Genomic DNA, 19,321 nt, shown 5'->3' with positions numbered 1-19,321 from the left:
ACAGCCACACATATCACCTGATTCTTTCACTTTTAACCACATTAATTTGTAGCCTCCTTTATGTACCTTGAAATACTCCTTTGAATAAAATCTTTATGAATCTTAAGAAAAAAAGGAATTGAGACATTCCTCAAAACAAAGAACTCAGACTGTTAATGTTACTTCCTGGGGTTTCACTGCTGGATCATTATGGGTAATTCAGGTAAGGGAGCTTGGCTTAGCTGAACCAATCTGAGGTATACTCAGTGCCTGTGCTTACTGATTATCCTTCTTCTGCTGTGGACAAGCCCAGAACATTTAACTTTACAGCAGCAGTTCTCAGACTTTCTAATCTCAGGACCCCTTTACATTCTTAAAAATTACTGAGGACACCACCCTCTTCAAAGAGCTTTTGTGTAAGTTATGTCTATCAATATTTACCATATTAAAAATGAAAGCATCTTAGTATAAATATGAAAATTGTTTTGAACTTTTGGACCCTTGGGTCTTGGGAATGAATCCCTGGATCACATTTTGAAAAACAGTTTTACAACATCTATGTGAAGGAAGAAAATTCGGTAGCAGACGTTGTTTAAATCAAAAGAGGCAGAAACTGAGATATTAAAGTACAACGTGATTTGTTTCAAGCTTACTCAAAAAGTCATTGTAAAAGGCAAGAAGAGAATGGACCTACACCCATTGCTACCCACTAACTCAATGAGCTGATGAGCAGACCAACCTCTCTTCTCAATGATCTTAAGGACATCCACAATATGGTCTTTACTGTCACCTCACCTTCAACAGTAAAATCTGAGAATCATAAAGTTGGAAACAACTTTGCCATATCATTCTGAGCTCAAAACATACAGTTGTCAGGTCAGCCTGGTAGGCTCTGACAGACACCTTGGAAATACATTTCCTCACAATCTGTGATACCACTATACTCTCCTTTATTTCATTTTTTTGTAAATTTTTTATTCATTTCCAACTTAAATACAAAATGAGAAAAGTAAAAAAAAAAAGAACATTTCCATGGTACACAGCAGAAAATGAGAGGATTCAATATAAAACAATAAATTTCCACTTCAAGAAAACCTATGTAAGAAAATATTGCACACTTTTCAAAGCTATCCAGCTTTTTTTTGCTTCCTTGTAGGTTTTCTTTTGTTCTCTGCTGTGTACTTTTTAACTTTATTTTTTGCCCTGCCTTTTCTGCCCTAAAGAAGGCTACAATTAAATGTATATATGTGCGTGTGTATAAGTGTGTGTATATACACATACGTATACACATATATATAGATATCGATAAACATACACATCTATACATATATACACAAAATCATACTATGCATATTCCCACTTGTCATCTCTTTCTCTGTACACTCATACAGATGTATAACCTCAAAAGGATTCCCAAAATTATTTTTTTAAGTGTAATCTCTCTCCTGGACTCCCATGTCCATTAGCCTCTCTGGGCCAGAAGTTCCTCCTTTGTAAAATGAAGGGACTACCAGAGTTGTACTTGAGAACCTACAAGAGCATCAATAATCCTTTTATCCTACAATCCTACATCTCAAACTACCTGCTGAATCTCTACCTGAAATCCAAAAGTAGTCAGTGTGTCCAAAGCTGAACTCAGCATCTTTTCCTCCTTAATGTGCCTTTACTTTGCAATTTCCATGTTTCTACCGGGGGCAATACCATTCTCCATATTACCCCAGTTCAGAATTAGTTGCCAAGTCCCACCAATTCTTTCTCTACAAGTGAAGAAATGGGGCTCAAGAGAGGCTAAGTTACTTGCCCAAAGTAAAGGTGTGAATCCATCTGTCATGGGCTCTCCCAGGTAGGGAAGAATACAAGAGAAGAAGAGGGAGTTCAGCCAAAGGTGCTGTCTATCTCTCAGTCTTCCTAATTTTCCTAATTTTAACCTATTTTCTTTCTTTTTAGAATCAGCATTCAAGTTGAATAAGTATCTGTTTCTCATTGGTTTTCTTCATTACCAGTATTTTAATGTGCCCAGGAAACTTCTACTAAGTAGATATTTTTCATGTGCAAAGAAAAGCTGGGTAAACATTAAAATTAAAAATTATCAAATTTTTTTAAAAGTCTTTAAAAAGCTACTAAGTACATATTTTTAATGTGTTCAGAACATGTTAAAATTATAAATCATCAAATTTTTTAAAAACTTCTTTAAAAATGTGTTTCACATTTTTGAGAGAAATCATATATAGATATAGTGAATAGAGAACTGGCTGTCAGCAGAAAGCCGAGAAGACACACATATGTGTGTCCTGCCACTGACACATACTTTTTGTTTGTCCCTGGATAAGTCACTTAACTAGGCAACTCTCTAAAACAATAAGTTGCAGAGAAGATACTAACCTACTTTGATACAAGGCGTTTCCTCATCTGAGAGTTCCCTATGTCAGTGACTTTATGGATCCAGTCTTAATCCCTATTCCTAAATTCATTTTATAGTCAAAATACTTCCTGACCTTAAGATCACAGTCAACTTTATGGTGTGGGATATAGTTGAGGATAAGAATGTTTTTAGATGATTCATGAAGCAAAGTCAAGTTTCTGGGTAAGATTAGAGTTGGGTTTTCCTATTAATATATTATCATAATGACTTGTGTTGCAGGCTTCCTCATTTTTCCTGGATGGCAGCTTTCCAGTTAGTCAGACCAGATAACTGGTGCTGTGTTTGTGTGTAAGCAGAGAGATGAGAAGGAGAAAGGTCTGTCAGGGAAGTGTAGACTCTACCTCACCCTAATCCTGGGGTCTGGGGGGGTGGGGGGAGATAAACTAGAGTCTATTGTATAAAGTGTAGTATCAGAGTTAAATTCCTGCTTTCCAAGATGCATTTCTGCTTGTTAGTGGGCAGGCAGGGTTCTGCTGAGCTTTCAATATGGCAGCATTCTATCTGTTATCACCAGAGAGTGGTCATTCCTGGTGACATAGCCTTGCTGCCAAACTGATAGAACCCATGGGAGACAGACTGTGAGAAGACGTGTTTCTGAGATGTATGAGACAGCCCACCCAGCTGACCTGAAAATTCTGTTTTGATCTCAGAGGTCACAATGGGCAAAATGCCTTCTAGTTTTGTGATTCTCAGATTTTACTGCCAATTGAAAGATGATGGTATAGCCTGCAGGGCAGGTAGGTAGCACAATGCATAAAGTGCCAGGCTTGGAGTTGGCAAGACTCATCTTCATGAGTTCAGATCTGACCTCCAACACTTACTAGCTGTGTAGATCACATTGTGGACATTCTTGAAATTACATAATGGAGGTGGGACATATTAAGATTTTTCATTAACTCATTTAATTAGTAAAGGGCAACAGCTCTTCATAACCTGTCCACCCTACCTTTGTAGTGTTTTTACACCTATTTCTCATCCTATTCCAAGACTCTTCAATCCATTGACATTGATTTCCTTAATATTCCCTCAACAAGATACTCATTTCCTGACTCCAAGCATTTGCACTGGCTGTCCCTGATACCTAGAATGCTCTCATTCTTCATCTCTGCCTCCTGGATTCCTTCAGGTTCCAGCTAAAATCCCACCTTATTCAGGAAACTTTTCCTAGTCTCCCTTACTTCTAGTTCCTTCCCTCTATTGATTACTTCTATTTATCCTATATAGATAGGATACATAACTATTTGCTTGTTGTCTCTCTTATTAAATTGTGAGCTCCTGGAAAGCAGGGACTTTTTTTTTTTCCTTTTCCTTGTATCCCCAGTTCTTAGCATAGTGCCTGGCACATGGTAGGTCCTCAAAAAATGTTCATTGACCATCCATTGACTTGAAGGCTTAGATCCTGTCTCTTCTTACCTTTTAGAAATCATTGAGGTGGTCCTCAAGGAGCTTTTGTTTGGGGAATGAACTTATTTAGTTTATTTGAGGTGAAATTTGAACAAATAATGTGACACTTTTAATACCTCAGTTTCTGCCTTTCCAGATTTAAACAATGTATCTGCTACTTTATTCCTTCATATGGATGTTGTAAAGGTAAGAGACTACATACATGATGTGCTTTCGAGACCTTTTGTAGACAGGTAGTAATTTCAAAATTTGTAGTCAAATTCTATGGTTTTATCAATCATCCAGTTTATACTTAAGCACCTACTAACTCTTTAGAATAGAACCAGTTAACAGAAAACTTCCAAAAATACTGAGGATTTGAATGTGTGCCTTAAACGTAAAAACAATACTAACTTTTTATATGTTATAATGGTAAATGACACTCATATACTCTGCTATGGTTTAAAAGTGTTTTACATGCATTTGATCTTCACAACAATCCTTTGAGTTAGGTACAGAAAGATTAGCCTCCTTTTTAGTTGAGGAAACCAAGTTACAAGAAAGTGAAGTGATTTGCCTCGGGTGACATGTAAAGAGCAGAGCCAGGATTTGGACTGAGAGCTTCAGACTACAACTGTCTTCCACCCCAGTTTTCTCTATGACTCTCCATATCACCTGCCATCTTTTAAGCTCTTTCTTTGCCACTGTATCCCTGATTTCTCATGACAATGATGGCATAAATTCAGGAGAAATTAAAGAGAATGAAACCAATCTCTTTCAGAGAAAATGAAATGACCAAGGTACAGAGAGGAGGCAGATTAGAATGGAATTTAACATTCTGGGCACCACCCTGAGAATATATGGTTTCTATTTCTGGGCCCAAGTTAAATATGAAATTCTGTCTCCAGACCAGTTTTGCAAACATGGAGGATGTTAAATTGCATACCTGTTAGGCCATATAAGAAATATAGAGATGCACTCCCAGAGACCTAAGTTCTATATGTAGATACCAAGTTAAGTCCCTTAATTTACAAGACTGAAAGATCATAGCTTGGGTTAAAGAGAAGAGAATACTCTTTTTCTTAACTGGTTATTGAAGATTCCCTGTCTTGAGTTCCATATGCTGTGTTTCACAGAGAAGGGTAGAGTGGCAATGCTGCTAAATATCTGATCTATCCTTCTCTTTCCCCTTTGTTGGACCCTCCTCCAGATCATGCCCCTTAATTGTTAGGTGACTCTCAGGGTTCTATCCTGGGCCTTCTCCTTCTATACTGCTTTCCTTGGTGAACTCATCAGCTCCCATGCTTGTAATTACCAACTCTATGCTGATAATTCTCAAGTCTATCTATCCTGCCCCTTCTCTCTACTTGACCTCCAGTCTCTCATCTCCACTTGCTTATCAGACATTTCAAACTAAATTTGTCCAGCAGACATCTTAAACTTAATATGTCCAAAATGGAACTCATGATCTTTCTCCCAAACCCTTCTCCTACCTCCCCCAACACACACCCCACCTTCTCTATTACTGTAAAGGGAAGCACCATCCTCCCAGTCCCTCAGGTCTGCAATTTAACAATCATACTGGACTCCTCACTAGCCCCATATCCAATCTGTTACCAAGACCTGTCAATTTCACCTTCTAACATCTCTCAAATACTCTGTCTTCTCTCCTCTGACACTGTCATGGCTCTCATCTCCTCACACCTGGATTATTGCAGTAGGCTGCTGGTGGGTCTACCTGCCTCAGGTCTCTCTAGCTTCAACTCATTCTCCATTTGGCCACTAAAGTGATTTTCCCTGTTGCACTGGTCTGACTGCATCATCCCCGTACTCAACAAACTCCATTGGCTCCCTATTGCTTCCAGGATTTAATTCAAAATGCTCCGTTTGCCATTCAGAGTCCTTCATAACCTCTTACCTTTCCAGTCTTTTTATACTTTACTCTCCACCATGGACTCTTTAATTCAGTGATCCTAGCTTCCTGACAATCCCATGAACAGGACACTACATCTCTTAGCATTTTCTCTAGCTGTCACTCAAACTTGAAATGTTCTTCCTCCTCCACTCTGACTATTGACCTCTCTGGCTTCCTTTAAGTCCCAATTAAAATCCCACCTTGTACAGGAAGCCTTCCCCAAACCCTCTTAATTCTGTTGCCTTCCCTCTGCTATTAATTTCCTATTTATCCTGTATATAGCTTGTTGTGTAGATATTTGTTTACATGTTGTCTCCTGCTTTAAACTGTAAGCTCAGGGATAGTCTTTCTCTCTCTCTCTCTCTCTCTCTGTGTCTCTCTTTCGTATCCTCAGCACTTATAGTGACTGGAGATTAATAAATGCTTATTGATTGATTTTTAAAGCCTAGGTTCAAAGTATCTTTGACACTTAATGCTTGTATGATCTTGGGCAAATCATTTAACTTCTGTGGGCTTCAGTTTCCTCCTCTCTTAAACAAAGGAGGGGTTGGATCTCTGGAGTTCCTTTGTAGCTCATAATCTCTAACCCCATGTAAGTTTTGTAGTAAATGTAGGAAACACAAAGGTTAGTACATTCCTAAAATGTATATATAAACCTATACCAAGCATAAATCTTAACGTTTCTAAAGCTCAGAAAAGAAATATTTTGGTCTTCTCTGCTAATCGTAGAGGCTCCTAAAGCTTTATTGACGTCAAATAAAACGATTTTTTTTTTTGCTTCATATTAATCCCTTTGAGATTTGGTCTTTCCCTCTTCTTTTTTGCTCATCCACTGTTCTTCAGGTTGTATCTTCTTCCTTTGAGCAATGTCAAGTTGCTTCCTCTTCCTTCTCCCCCCTATCTTTTAGGGGGACAGAAGCATTTTCTTTGTAACAACTTTGTGGAGTAGGTAATGTGTTATCCTCAGTACAGATAGAGAAACTGAGGCTCAAGGAAGTAAGTCATATGATTAGTATGTAATTCCTTTCCTTAAAGCTAAGACCCTTCACAGATTTACCTCTTTACAATTGTGAAGTAAGTGAAGATCTAATGTCATTATTCTCATTTTATAAATAAATAAAATTAGGAAAAAAAGAATTGAGACAACCCTTTAACTCCATAAATCTCAGGTGCTTACTAGTAAGCTGCCTTGCCTTGCTTGAGATTGAGTCTTTATTGAGTTGTTCGTTGAGCAAGTCTTTGGTATTTCAATTCATCAAACATTTATCAAGGATCTACTTTGTGCAGGGTACCATGAGACCAGTAAGCAGCCTTTGAAATTTAGTGCCACTGTTGAAGTAGAGATAGGTGAAGCAACATGTCTGACGGTCACCCAGGTAGTACAGGACAGAAGAGGGACTTGAATTCTAGTTCAGTGTTGCCACTCTTGCTACATATCTGCCATTTAGTCTTGCTGGCTATTTGCAAAGAACTTTGAGTTTCTCAACTCAGTTGGCAGATAGGTTCCAGTCATCTGTTATTATTCCAGATTTGTGTAATTTCTTTTAGATCAGGGGGTTCTTAATATTTTGTGTAACATGGATCCCTTTGGCAGTCTACTGAAGTCTATGGATGCCATCTCAAAATAACATTTTAAATGCATAAAATACTAGGATTACAAAGGACACTAATTATATTGAAATATACTTTTGCAAATATTTTAAAAATCGATCTTAGAATAGGGACCTCAGTTTCACCAGACTGCCAAGTGGGTTCAGAAAATTAAAAAAAAAAAAGATTAAGAACTCCTACATTAACAGCTTGTATGAACTGATCATGTTGGAACTATTTTGTTTCAGCATTTATCAAATTTGTACTAGGTTCAAGGCAAACAAGGCCCTTGGGGGATATAAAGGGGAAAAAATGAAATTATTCTTGTCTCCAAGGAGTTTACTTTTTCATTGGAAGTGTAGGGGAGAGCAGTACAACATGCGCACAAATCTAATATAAGAAAAATTGAGACAGGAGAGATTATTCTAAAGTAGGGAGGATTAAGAGAAGGCTTTATGGCAGTAATGGCACCTGAATTTAACATTTAAAGAATGTATGACTTCTAAAAAGTGGAGATAAGATGGAAGTATATTCCAGATTTAGCCATTAAGAATTCACCCATTTTGAGATGGCTCTTCTAACCTACATCTTTGTGAAAGTGGGAGGTTCACAGGTGTTACACAGTGCACATGTTTTCAGACTCTTTGAATATATTAATCAATTGTGTTGATTTTTTCCCCTCTTTTACTTCTTTTCATACTTTGTCTTTAAAAAATGCTATTTGTTATATGAGATGTTTTTGGGTGGGATCCTGGGGAGAACTATGATGACATAAGACCAAAAAAGGCATCAATAAAAACTTACTTTAATAAAGAAAAGAAATCATCGGTAACGTTTGAGAGAACAGTTTCAGTAAAGAGGTCCATTGGAAGCCAAACTCTAAGGGGTGGAGAAGGGAGTGGGTGGTGAGACTATCAGAGGCAGTGAGACTAGGAGATCCTTTCTAGGAGTTTGGCAGTGAAATGAGAAGAGTTGTAAATGCATGCAGCGTCTTGTTCTAATCTTTGCCTTTCTAGTTTGTGGTGCAGTGCTGATTGCTTCAGATCTCTGCTCCAACTAGTTTATGGTCTGACCTAACAGATTATTTAGAAATGATTCTCACATTAGTACCCAGATATTCCCTTCACAGTAAAGCAATCGATTTCATTTGCTCAATGTGCACTATGTATGGCATGTTCATCTCTCAAAAATATTTGGGCTTCTACTCAGATTTAGTTTAAGAGCCTTTGAGTTCACTCTGTTCTATCTCCTCAAGGTATATTTCCCAGAATTTTCCACCATTCTTCCCTATGCCCTTTTAAAAGTCATTGTTTATTAAGGTATATGTTGATTTAGTTCTTTCAATATTTTGTCAATTCCATAATCACTGGATAGAAATCTCAGATTTAGAATACTGCCAGACAAATTATTGTTAACATAGGCAACCCCAAAACTATGATTCTTAATACTCTCTGACCTTTTTTACACTACTGTGTCAATATTATTGAGGAAGAAAATAACACAACATGGGAGGTTATTTTGCCGTTCTCTGTTGGATAGGCTGTTATAGCCAAAGAACGTAACCAAGCTAAGTGGTGACGAGCCCCTCTGTGTTTAAGACAGCAGAGGCATCCTATCTCTGGGATTGTACTTGAGGCTGCTCCAGCTTGTGCAGTGCTGGTGGTCTTATCAGGGTCACTTCTATGTCATGATGAGTCATTAGAGAAGGACTTTTGTTGTAGGCTTTTCCTCAACAAAGCTATGTAATTTATACTAAGTAATATTTGCTCCCAATGTCGTTTTTTAAAATCCCTTTTTTGCTGACCTTGGCATCCTTCACCAGTATGAACTCATTCTGGGCTTTTAATATTCTGACACCATTCTTTGAGGACCGTCCTACATTCATGGTATTCATCTCAGTTGAGACACTCTGGTTTTCAACTTTTGCATTAAAAAAAAAACCTTTGTTGATGAATGAGTTCATGATGGATCCGCTTCAGTTTCTTGGAATAGCTTACTCCTTTTCTTTCCCCTCACAATGATTTTTATTTGTGTCATCAGAATTTCATCCCGAAGCATGTCATTTACTTCTTGGACTAACTTTCCTTGTATAATTTCAGTCCTTGGGAACATAACTGTCCTTCTTCTGAACTCTGAAACCTTTCCCAAAATCTAAATATATGTTCAGCCTTGCCTGAATTTCTTCTCCTTCTTTATCATGAGTTTTAAGGTGACGTGGTCATTCCCTTTCAATGTTTTCATTCTTTCTACTTCACCAGTAACTTCTTCCATACTGGTCAGCATCAGGTCTGACATAATGGTTTCTCTCATCACTTTGACATATGAAGGTCGAATATCAATCAGTCAGTCAGTAAGCATTTATTAAGCATTTGTTTTATGTCAGGTATTATGCTAAGTTCTGGGGATACAAGGAAGAGCCCTGGGGGAGCTCATGATCTGAGGGGATGACATGTAAAACACTATGTACAAACAAGCTGTGTGCATATATGTGTGTGTGTGCACATATATACATATACACATATATATGCATATACATACATATACACACATATATGTATATATATGACAAACAGGAAATAATAGAAGGAAGATACTAGAATTAAGAAATAACAATAATTAGTATTTCAAACTAGTGTTTTAAAGGTTGAAAAGCACTTATCCATATTACTCATTTAATTCTCATAATAACCCAGGGAGGTAAGTGCAATTATTATACCCATTTTACAGATTAGGAAACCAACAGAGGTTAAGTGACTTGCCCAGGATCACAATAGATGTCTGAAGCTGGATTTGAGTCTTCCTGGCTCCAGGATCCTCAGCTCCACTTAGTGGCCTAACAGTTGCTCTGCAAACAAAATGCTCCAGTAGATGTACAGAAGTCCCTCATCACTACTATGTCAAGTTTGATCTGTTTCTTGAACTATCTCTTTCTTCTTTCTTGCCAGGTGTTCTGAACCGCTGCCACAATATTGTTTATTTCTCCTTTTATTAATTCTTACCCACATGTTTACCATATGTTTGCATTTTCCGTTGAGGGGAGAGAGAAGGGATGTTCTGGGGGAAGGCATGTAGAATAATAATTTACATTTTGGACTTGGTGTATTTGTATTTCCTGTTGGATGTCTGCTTAGAGATTGAAGAGATCAAACAGGGCGAGTGATAGATCAATTGATCAATAGATAGATATTTGGTAGTTATCTGCATGTAGTTGAGCCCCAAGGATCTGATGATAGAAGGCCCAAGGTAGAGCATTAGGAGGACCAAAGGTTAAGGGATAGTACATCAGAGATGACTTACCATGTTGTAATAGCTGGGTGTCCAGGAAGGGGGAGATTATTAGCAGTCATCTGCTCCAGAGAGGTCAGTAAAGAAGTAAGAAGTATGAAGACTGAGAAGCAAATTTAACTATTAAGAGAACACTGAGCACTTTGGAGACAGCACTTTCAGTTAAGATTCGTTAGCCATGTTGCAAGAGGCTGAGAAATGAGTGGGAGCACAAAGGGGCAGATTTTCCCAGGAATGTGGCCCTGAAAAGGAGGAGAGATATGGTACAATTGCTTAAGGAGGTTATAGGATCAAGTGAAGTATTTTTTGTTTGTTTGTTTGTCTTAATGATGGGGAGAACTGATTGGATTTGTAGACTGCAGCCAGTGAACTTAGAACTGGAGACTGGGGGTGGGGGAGGGACCAAAGAGACAAGTTTTTGGAGAAGAATGGAGGGGACCAAATCCAATGACACAAAAAGAAGAGAAGTGAGGAGAAAACCCTCTGAGTCAGAGATTACAGCAAAGAATGACAGGGGGAAGGGAATTAATGTTTAGGGGTTTTAAGGTCTAGAATAGAAAAGAAAAAGAAGTTTGTGATGAGGGGGATAGACTACATTTTCTTCCTTTTTTTTTTTTTTTTTTGATGGAGGAATTCTTTATTTGTATCTTTCGTTTTCAGAGGGTTCAGAGGAGATGTAAGGAGTCAGGCTGTGAAAGCAGCCAAAGGAAAGGAGGCAAGCTTCCATATCCCAACTCCAAATGTAGGGTGAGGCACACTCTAGCATTATGTACTTTGAAACTGACATCATGGGGACATCAGGGGACAGTTCAGGTTCTGGGTGGGCAGCAGGTCTAGGGACAGCAGGCATCTGGAAAGAGCTAACCAGGGAAGAAGGCCCTGGTCAAAATCCGTTCAAGGTTAGATAGGACTGACCCACAGATGCCAGCCCAGATTGGAAGAGTCAATTTAGGTTCCCGATGCTAGAGGGGACTTGGAACAACTCAGGATATTTGTTGTTTTGAAACTGGCATCATGGAGACCTCAGGGGACAGTTCAATTTCTACCTGGGCAGCAGCCATTGTCCTATAGTGTCCAGTGCCAACACCATCAATTTTGAGCTCCAATTTGAGAAGGTGATGGAGTTTGCCTCTCACCCAGGGCTTTGTGGCCTCCTCTACTGACCCTCCTCTTCTCACAGGCTGGACCCATTCCAGAGATGACACACTCTCTGTTGGGTTGCGGCTGCTGGTGGAGAACTGGAAGGGAGTTTGGAGGAGGGTGCTGTGGGCCTTGGCTACTGTGGGAGAGGGGACGTGGCCCTTTACCTTCAGGGGCTGCAAGTGAAGCTCCAAGGAGAACATCCAGAGGAATGAGCCTGAGGCCTAGACTGCATTTCTTATTAAAATGTTACCCAAGATGCCCCTCTGAGGAGAAAATTGTAGAATAGGAGGTTTGAGAGAAGAAAAGTTTTCAAATATGGCTCTTGTAGAGTACAGGAAAAGAATCAATCAGGAAATAGAATAATTGCCCTGAAGCAGTGAGGGACCAGTTGAGACAACCCAGATTTGGAGTGGACCCATTTGGCATGGTTTGGTGACTTGCTTGACAGATTTCAGCAGCAGGAGAATGGTGATCAATCAACATGCATTTATTAAGTATTACTACTGCATGTCAGTATGCAGTCAGCACTGTGGTAGCCGGTGGAGATGCAAAGACAAAAACTGAAATAGTCCTAGCTCTCAAAGACCTTGTTTTGGTCTGTTGGGGATTGGGAAGGACAGGGGAGGAAGGGAAACATTGACATACATGAGTATGTAAAAAGTAAAGGTTTGGGGGTTTTGTGGCACTAATGAAAGGCCCTAACTGAGGATGGAGGGGCTGGGAGGAGATCAAGAAAGACTTCATGCTGAAGGAAACTAGAAATTCTAAGAGGTAGAAGTAAAGAAGGAGTACATTCCAAATATAAGGGAAAGGCAGGAGATGAAGAAATAGATATGTGAGAAACAAGAAGGCCATTTTGGCTAGATCATAGTCTTTATGTGAAGGAGAGTATTGTATTAGGGTACAATGGAACCAGGTTGAGAATGGCTTTAAGCAGAGGAATTTATATGGGATTTTATAGGTAATAGGGAGCCACAGGAGTTAAATGAGTAGGGGAATCACATGGTCAGCCTCACATTTTAAGAAAATTGCTTTAGCAACTATTTGAGTCAGGAAGGAAGGAAGAGTCTTTGGTCAGGCAGACCAAAAATTAGGAGGACTGCAATGGCCCATGTGAGAAGTGTTGAGCATTTCTTCTAGGGTGGTAGCTGTACATGAACTGAGAGAAGGGGAGAGGCTCAGAGAAGGCAAACGAATATTATTGTTTGACATGACACAACAAATATGACTAATTCAGAGACACCTGGGAAGACATGTATAAACTGATAAAGAGTGAAATAGACAGTATCATAACAATTTACAAAATGAGCAGGTAATACTATGTGCTAGGAACTGTGCTAAGTGCTAGAGAAACAAATATAAACAAAAAGAAAACCAATTTTGCTTTCAAGTAATTTATATTCTAATGGAGGAAGATAATACACAAATCTGGCCTCAGACACTTACTAGCTGTGTGACCTTGGGCAAGTCACCTAATCCTGTTTGCCTCAGATCCTCATCTGTAAAATGAGCTGGAGAAGGAAACAGCAAACCACTCCAGTGTCTTTGCCAAGAAAACCCCAAAGGGGTCACAAAGGGTTAGACATGACTGAAACAATTGAAAAAGAAAACCAAAGGGAAGATGGGCAGGAGTGGGGTGATTGATGAAGGTATCTGTGTTGAGGCATGGTCTTGAAGTCCAAAAAATCAGAAGTACAATCAGGAGGAGAATGAATGTTAGCTGGCCTGGCCTGGGTCCCTCTCCTGGGAATGAACTCAGCAATGACAGATGGATGTTGGCGTGGCAGCGGGACGGATTTTCCAGGGCAAGACTGCCGCTGAAGAGTGAGATTGAAGTCTAGAAAATCAGAAACACAGCCACGGTAAACTGAGCAAAACAGTTCTGAAAGACAACAGAACTCTAATCAATATAGTCACCAATTATGATTTCAGAGGATTGCTGATGAAACATGACACCAGAAGTGGGAAAGGAGATGCATTTTTCAGACATTGGCATTATGTGGATTTATTTTACGTTATTGTGAATATTTGTTACAAAAAAGAACTCCTTTGGGGATAAGGAGGTTTGGGAAGTGATAGACAAAAGGGACATAGAGCCATTTTGTTTCTACCATATTAATTTAAATAAATACTTTAACATATACATGATTTCAAACTTTATAACAAAAGCTCACTGTTTCATGTACAATCCCTTTTTCTGTTTTCTGTATACTGAAAGTTTGCATAACGGAATGGTCATGTTTGTTAAGTCGATAATTTAAAAAAATATGGGGGGGGAACCCGATGCAGATAAATGGTAGGAGTAACCTATGATTGTGGGTTGTCAGTGGAAGGATCAGCAGTAGGACAGAGTCAAGGAATTCAAAAGTAGACAACAGTGGCGAGCTGAATGGCTTTAACTGCAGGGTGGAAATTTTGAAAGGGATGAAAGAGAAGCCAAGAATGACAGACTGGGGCAGGAGGGAGGGATGGAGTGATAGGAGGTTGAAGTGAGGACAAAGATCTGAAAGGATGCCATCCCAAATGTAAGGGGAGGGATTAGGATGGAAAAGAAAACTGCACCAGGTGCTGAACTCTTTGATGGGGGAATCGATGTGGAGCCTGCCATGATCTAACAACCTAAACCTAGGCTTAGAAGAAATGGGGTACAGGGAGAGATGAGCTTTGTGCATTTGTACATGAACATCTGAGTCCGTGAGATCTATCGCTGTCCTTCCTGTTCAGGGTTCAAATCCTACCTCTGACGCTTGCAATCTGTGTGAGCTTAGACAAGTCTCTTCATCTCCATGGGCTTCAGTTTCCTTAACTGTAAAACTCTGAGATGCTTTCCTACTCTCCCAAGAACTTATGGTATTCTCTACCTAATGGTTAAGTCAACAGCCTGTGGTATCTTGTTGAGGTAGATGTATTTGGGCAGTTTTCTCCTTCCCTCACCCCCATTATCAGTTTGTAAGTGATATGACCTAGTAGCCAAAAAAAGCGGATGCAGTTTTAGCCTTTATTAATATATATTTTTATATAATGCTTAATAGTTTATGAATTGTATTCGTAATCCTTGTATTCATGATCCTTACAACACAAACAATCCTGTAAGGTCATCATGAAAGTTATAATTTACGGATGAGAAAACTGAGGGTCAGAGAAGTGGAATGGGAGATAATATGACATAGTATGGGGGGGGGGGGGATTCCCTGGACTTGAAGAAAGGGAGGGAGGGAGGAAGGAAAGAAAGGAGGAAGGAAGAAAGAGAGAGAGAGAGAAAGGAAGGAAGGAAGAAAAGATAGGTTTATTTAGTGCCTACTATGTTCCAGGTTAAGTGCTTTACAAATCTCATTTAATCTTCACAACAACTCAGGGAGGTGGGTGCTATTATGATCACCATTTTACAGTTGTGAAAACTGAGGAAAACAGAGGTTAAATAACTTGCCCAAGGTCACAGTGACTAGTAAATGTCCGAGACCAAACTGGAACTTGGGTCCGGCACCCTATCCCTACGTGCCTTAGCTGCCTTAAAGTCAGAAGACCTGGTTTCCAGTCCCTTCTGGCACTTACAACCTTTCGTGACCTTAGACAGATCTCTTCACCTCTCTTGGGTTTTCTTGTCTAAAAAGGAGGATGATAAGTTAAAAAGCACTTTAAGGTTTGCCGAGTGCTTGGCGGCCACATTTGGGTCTCACAGCAATGCAGTGAGGTGAGTGTTTCAGGTATTATTAATCTGATTTCACAGGTGAGGAAACAGAAGCTGAGAACTAGGAGCATACAATCGTAGATTTAGCATTGGAAGGGCCCACAGAGGTCAACCCCTTCATTTGTTTGTTTCTTTGGTATTGATAATGAGTCTCCCGATCCTGCCTATGCTGGAAGTTCAAAGGTCACTCACAGGCACCACAGGCACTCACGGGTTGGCACAGGAATTTTCACCTACTCTATTTCCAACCTAGGTCAGGTCACCTCTCCTTAAGCAGCATGGTTCCCTCCCCTCCTTCCCAGGGATTAACCGTGTTGGTACTAGACTTAGTAAAGTTCGGAATGCCTGGGCTCAAAAGATCCACCAGCGCCTCAGCCTCAGCCTCCTGGGTAGCAGGGATTACAAATGTGCACCACCATGCCCAGCCCCACCCCTTCATTCTTACAGGTAAAATGCCTGAGGCCTCTGAGGCCTAGGTTACCTGCCAATATCCATGGTCACAAAGCAAGGTAAACTGGGATTCACTGGGTCCTGGAACTCAGTTCAGAGTCCCTTCTGAGTCCCTTCCTGTATAAATGTCCTGGGGTATCAGATTCCAGGGCCTACACTCTACCCATCAGCCTCTGCATGCTTGTTCCCGAGGGGCTAATCTAAGAGGGTTGGATTAGATGAATCCTTTCCCTGTTGTGTCAGTTGTCTGCGGTCACAAGTCTTAGAACTAGCAACTGGCACTGACTATTTGTCGTTTCCTTGTTCTCCTCTCTATTCTAATGCCTGATATAAGGCCCCATTATATCCTGCAGTTCTAAGACTGCATGTGACATATTGAAAACAGTTCTGGTCCTCAATCTTTTTTTTCGATCAATAAATACCTCTTAAGTGCTAGGCATATTGCTAACAGTTAACCAAACCAAAAGAGACAAAAGGCAGTCCCTGTTCTCAAGGAGTTCATAATTTACTGTGTTCTATTTTATATTTACCACCCTACTCCCGTCTGACCTATGCTGTTTATTTTGAATGTGCTGGTAAATGTTTAACCAACAAGAGTTGGAAGAATTCCAAGGTTTACATGCTCACACTGAAAATTTAACGATTAGTTCTAGAGGGTACGTTCCAGCCTAGCCAAATCTATCCTCCAGCACCATTCATGAGGTCAGATTTGCCTCCTTACATTAAGCAGGCTAGTCCATCTTTTTGTTACATATATTCAACTTGGGATATTTGTGTTTAGAAATCAAATGCTGTCTTGAATTTTGTCTCCTGCAAATTTCTGGCTAGCGGCTACAGCTCTTCTTCCTTCTATATTTCAGTTATCCTCTATGGTATCTAGCTTGGTGAATATTGTAGTCAGGTTTTTTTTTTAACCTGTCTTTCTTCCTTTTTCAATTAAATCCCCTTTCATTACTTTTTCAAGACATCAGGTAAATACATTTTTACTAGACTCATTTAGCGCCCTTTGTCTCTAGCCAGGTCTAAGGCATGCCTGTATTTGGAGGAGTGGTACAGAAATCCAGATTTAAAATTCAGTCATCATCTTCTTTCTGAAAATGGATGGATGGATATTTGGCTTTGGACACATTTGGCTTGTTCCTTGACTCTATTAGCTTTGTGTCCAGGGAGTCCCCTTTCAGCAAAAGTGGGATTAGCACAACCTGCAAGGATGTATGAGAATTAAGTGTAAATACAACATTGAATGACAAAGAAAACAAAATAAAAAGGGGGCAATATGTAAGCCATACAAAAGCAAAAATAAGAATAACTAACCTTTATATTGTGATTTAGTATGATCTGTAAAGTGCATTACATAGCTTATTTTACTTGATCCTCACTCACAACAATCTTGTGAGTAAGTGCTATTTAAATCCCCATTTTATAGATGTGGAAACTGAGGGGAAAAGAAAGTGATTTGCTCAGGGTCACACAGCAAGTAAGTGGCTCCATGCCCTCAAGGAACTTACATGTTGCCCTCCTTTTTATTTTTTTCTCCTTGTGGGGAGGGGAACCTTTTAACATCCAACATGTCCTCCTTTTGCTGTGATCAGTTGCTTTTGCACAATTTGGGATTGAGCTCACAAGATTTTGACACATTCTTTAATTCATCATTTTAAAGGCATTCTTTTATCACAATGGATGGTAAGTGTACATTTATAAACAGTTCATTTTTCCAAGTCTAACCTTTCTTATAGCCCATAGAATTTCGATGAAGGTTTAAATCAGGTGAGATCCAAGACCCCAGATCCTAGAACATGGACTCCTTATTCAAGGAGAGCTATAAAGTAATGTGGCAGAAATTAGGTTTCATCATACCAAGATAAGTTCCCAGTATATACACACACCTATGACTTAGATATAAAGCAAATTAGAGAGCAAGAAAGGAAACACCTATGGCAGCTACGGATAAAGGAAGTTCATGGCCAAAAAACCGATACAGAGAATCACAGGAGATTAAATGGACAATTTTGATTACATGAAATTTTTTATATGAAATTATTGTAATTAAAATTAAAGTTAGCTAGGGAAAGAAAAAAATTTGAGCCAGGTTCCTCTCATAAAGGTTTGATATTCAAGAACTTTAAAAAACTTGTTCAAATATCTAAAATCAAGAGTCATTCCCCAATAGATAAATGACGAAAGGAAATGAACAGGCAGTTCTCAGAAGAAGAAATTCAAGCCCTCAATGGATATGAAAAACAAAGTTTGACCCGCTAATAATAATTAGACAGAATTCTGAAGTTCTACTTCATTCTCATCAAAATGACAAAGAAGATCCCCTAAAATGACAATTCTTGGAGAGTTTTCAGGGGGAAAGTCACATTAATACACTGTTGAAGCTGTGAACTGACTCAGAAATCCTGGAACGCAATTTGAAATCATATTGAAAAATCTTTAAACTGTTTATATCCATTTATTCAGTGATAACACCACTAGACTTGTACAATAATGAAATTAAGGAAAGAGGAAAAGGACTGATACATACAAAAGTATTTGCAGCAGTCCTTTTAACATAGTAGCAATGACCTGGAAATTAAGAAAGTGCTCATCATTAGGGGAACAGCTGAACAAGTTATGGTTTATGAATGTAGTGGAATATTATTGTACCATGAGAAAGAACAAATGGGACATTTTAAGAGAAACCTGCAAAGATGTGTTTGAACTGATACAGAATGAAGTGAGTAGGACTCAAGAAAACAATTTATACAGTAACAGTAACACTGTGAAGAAAAACAAACTTAGACTTAATTAAGGTCAATGCATGATCAGCCACAATTCCAGAGGACCAGTGATAAAACATACTACCCGTCTCTTGTGGGTGAGGTAATGAATTCAGAGGACAGACATGTATTTTGGGATAAGGCTTGTCAATGTAGGGATTTGTTTTGATGTATGTTTGAAATAAAGTTTTGTTTTTCTTTCAATTTAGAGGAGAGAGGTATAGTTTGGAGTATTGAAGGGTTACCAAAATGGGGAGAAAAGGTAAGAAAAATAAGAAAAAATGGTATTTGATGGTATATGCACTGAAGAGAACAGAGAAAAGGTCAGTAGGCAACACAAATAAAAAGGAGAGCTTTGAAAATAACATGCCGCTTTCTTCTCCAGCTCATTTTACAGATGAGGAAACTGAAGCAAACAGGGTTAAGTGACTTGCCCAGGGTCACACAGCTAGTAAGTGTCTGAGGCCAGGTTTGAACTCAGGAAGATGAGTCTTCCTGATTCCAGGCCTGGAACTCTAACCACTATACCACCTTGATGCCCCATAAATAGATATAGAGTTCTTAAAACAAGTACCAATAGTTGCTGCACTCTGCATCCTTAGATGATTGCTGTGGACTCTGAAGTTTTATATAGACATCAGGGAATATCTAAATCAGCAGTTTAGAGTGGTATTTGTAGTCTTGTCCCAAAAGAAACTGCATGA

The 19,321-nt window shown here is 39.2% G+C and overlaps 1 protein-coding gene across 2 annotated transcripts in view; it reads left to right on the top strand.

The window, feature by feature from the left end:
- PROSER2 (proline and serine rich 2) overlaps positions 1 to 19,321 on the top strand; it is a 69,662-nt gene that overhangs the window by 36,677 nt on the left and 13,664 nt on the right. The window lies entirely within an intron of this gene.

The sequence above is a fragment of the Notamacropus eugenii genome, chromosome 3, assembly GCF_028372415.1.
Source record: "Notamacropus eugenii isolate mMacEug1 chromosome 3, mMacEug1.pri_v2, whole genome shotgun sequence".
NCBI classification, from domain to species: Eukaryota; Metazoa; Chordata; class Mammalia; order Diprotodontia; family Macropodidae; genus Notamacropus; species Notamacropus eugenii.
Note: the sequence above shows the minus strand (reverse complement) of the source record. Positions and strands in the feature narration are given on the sequence as shown.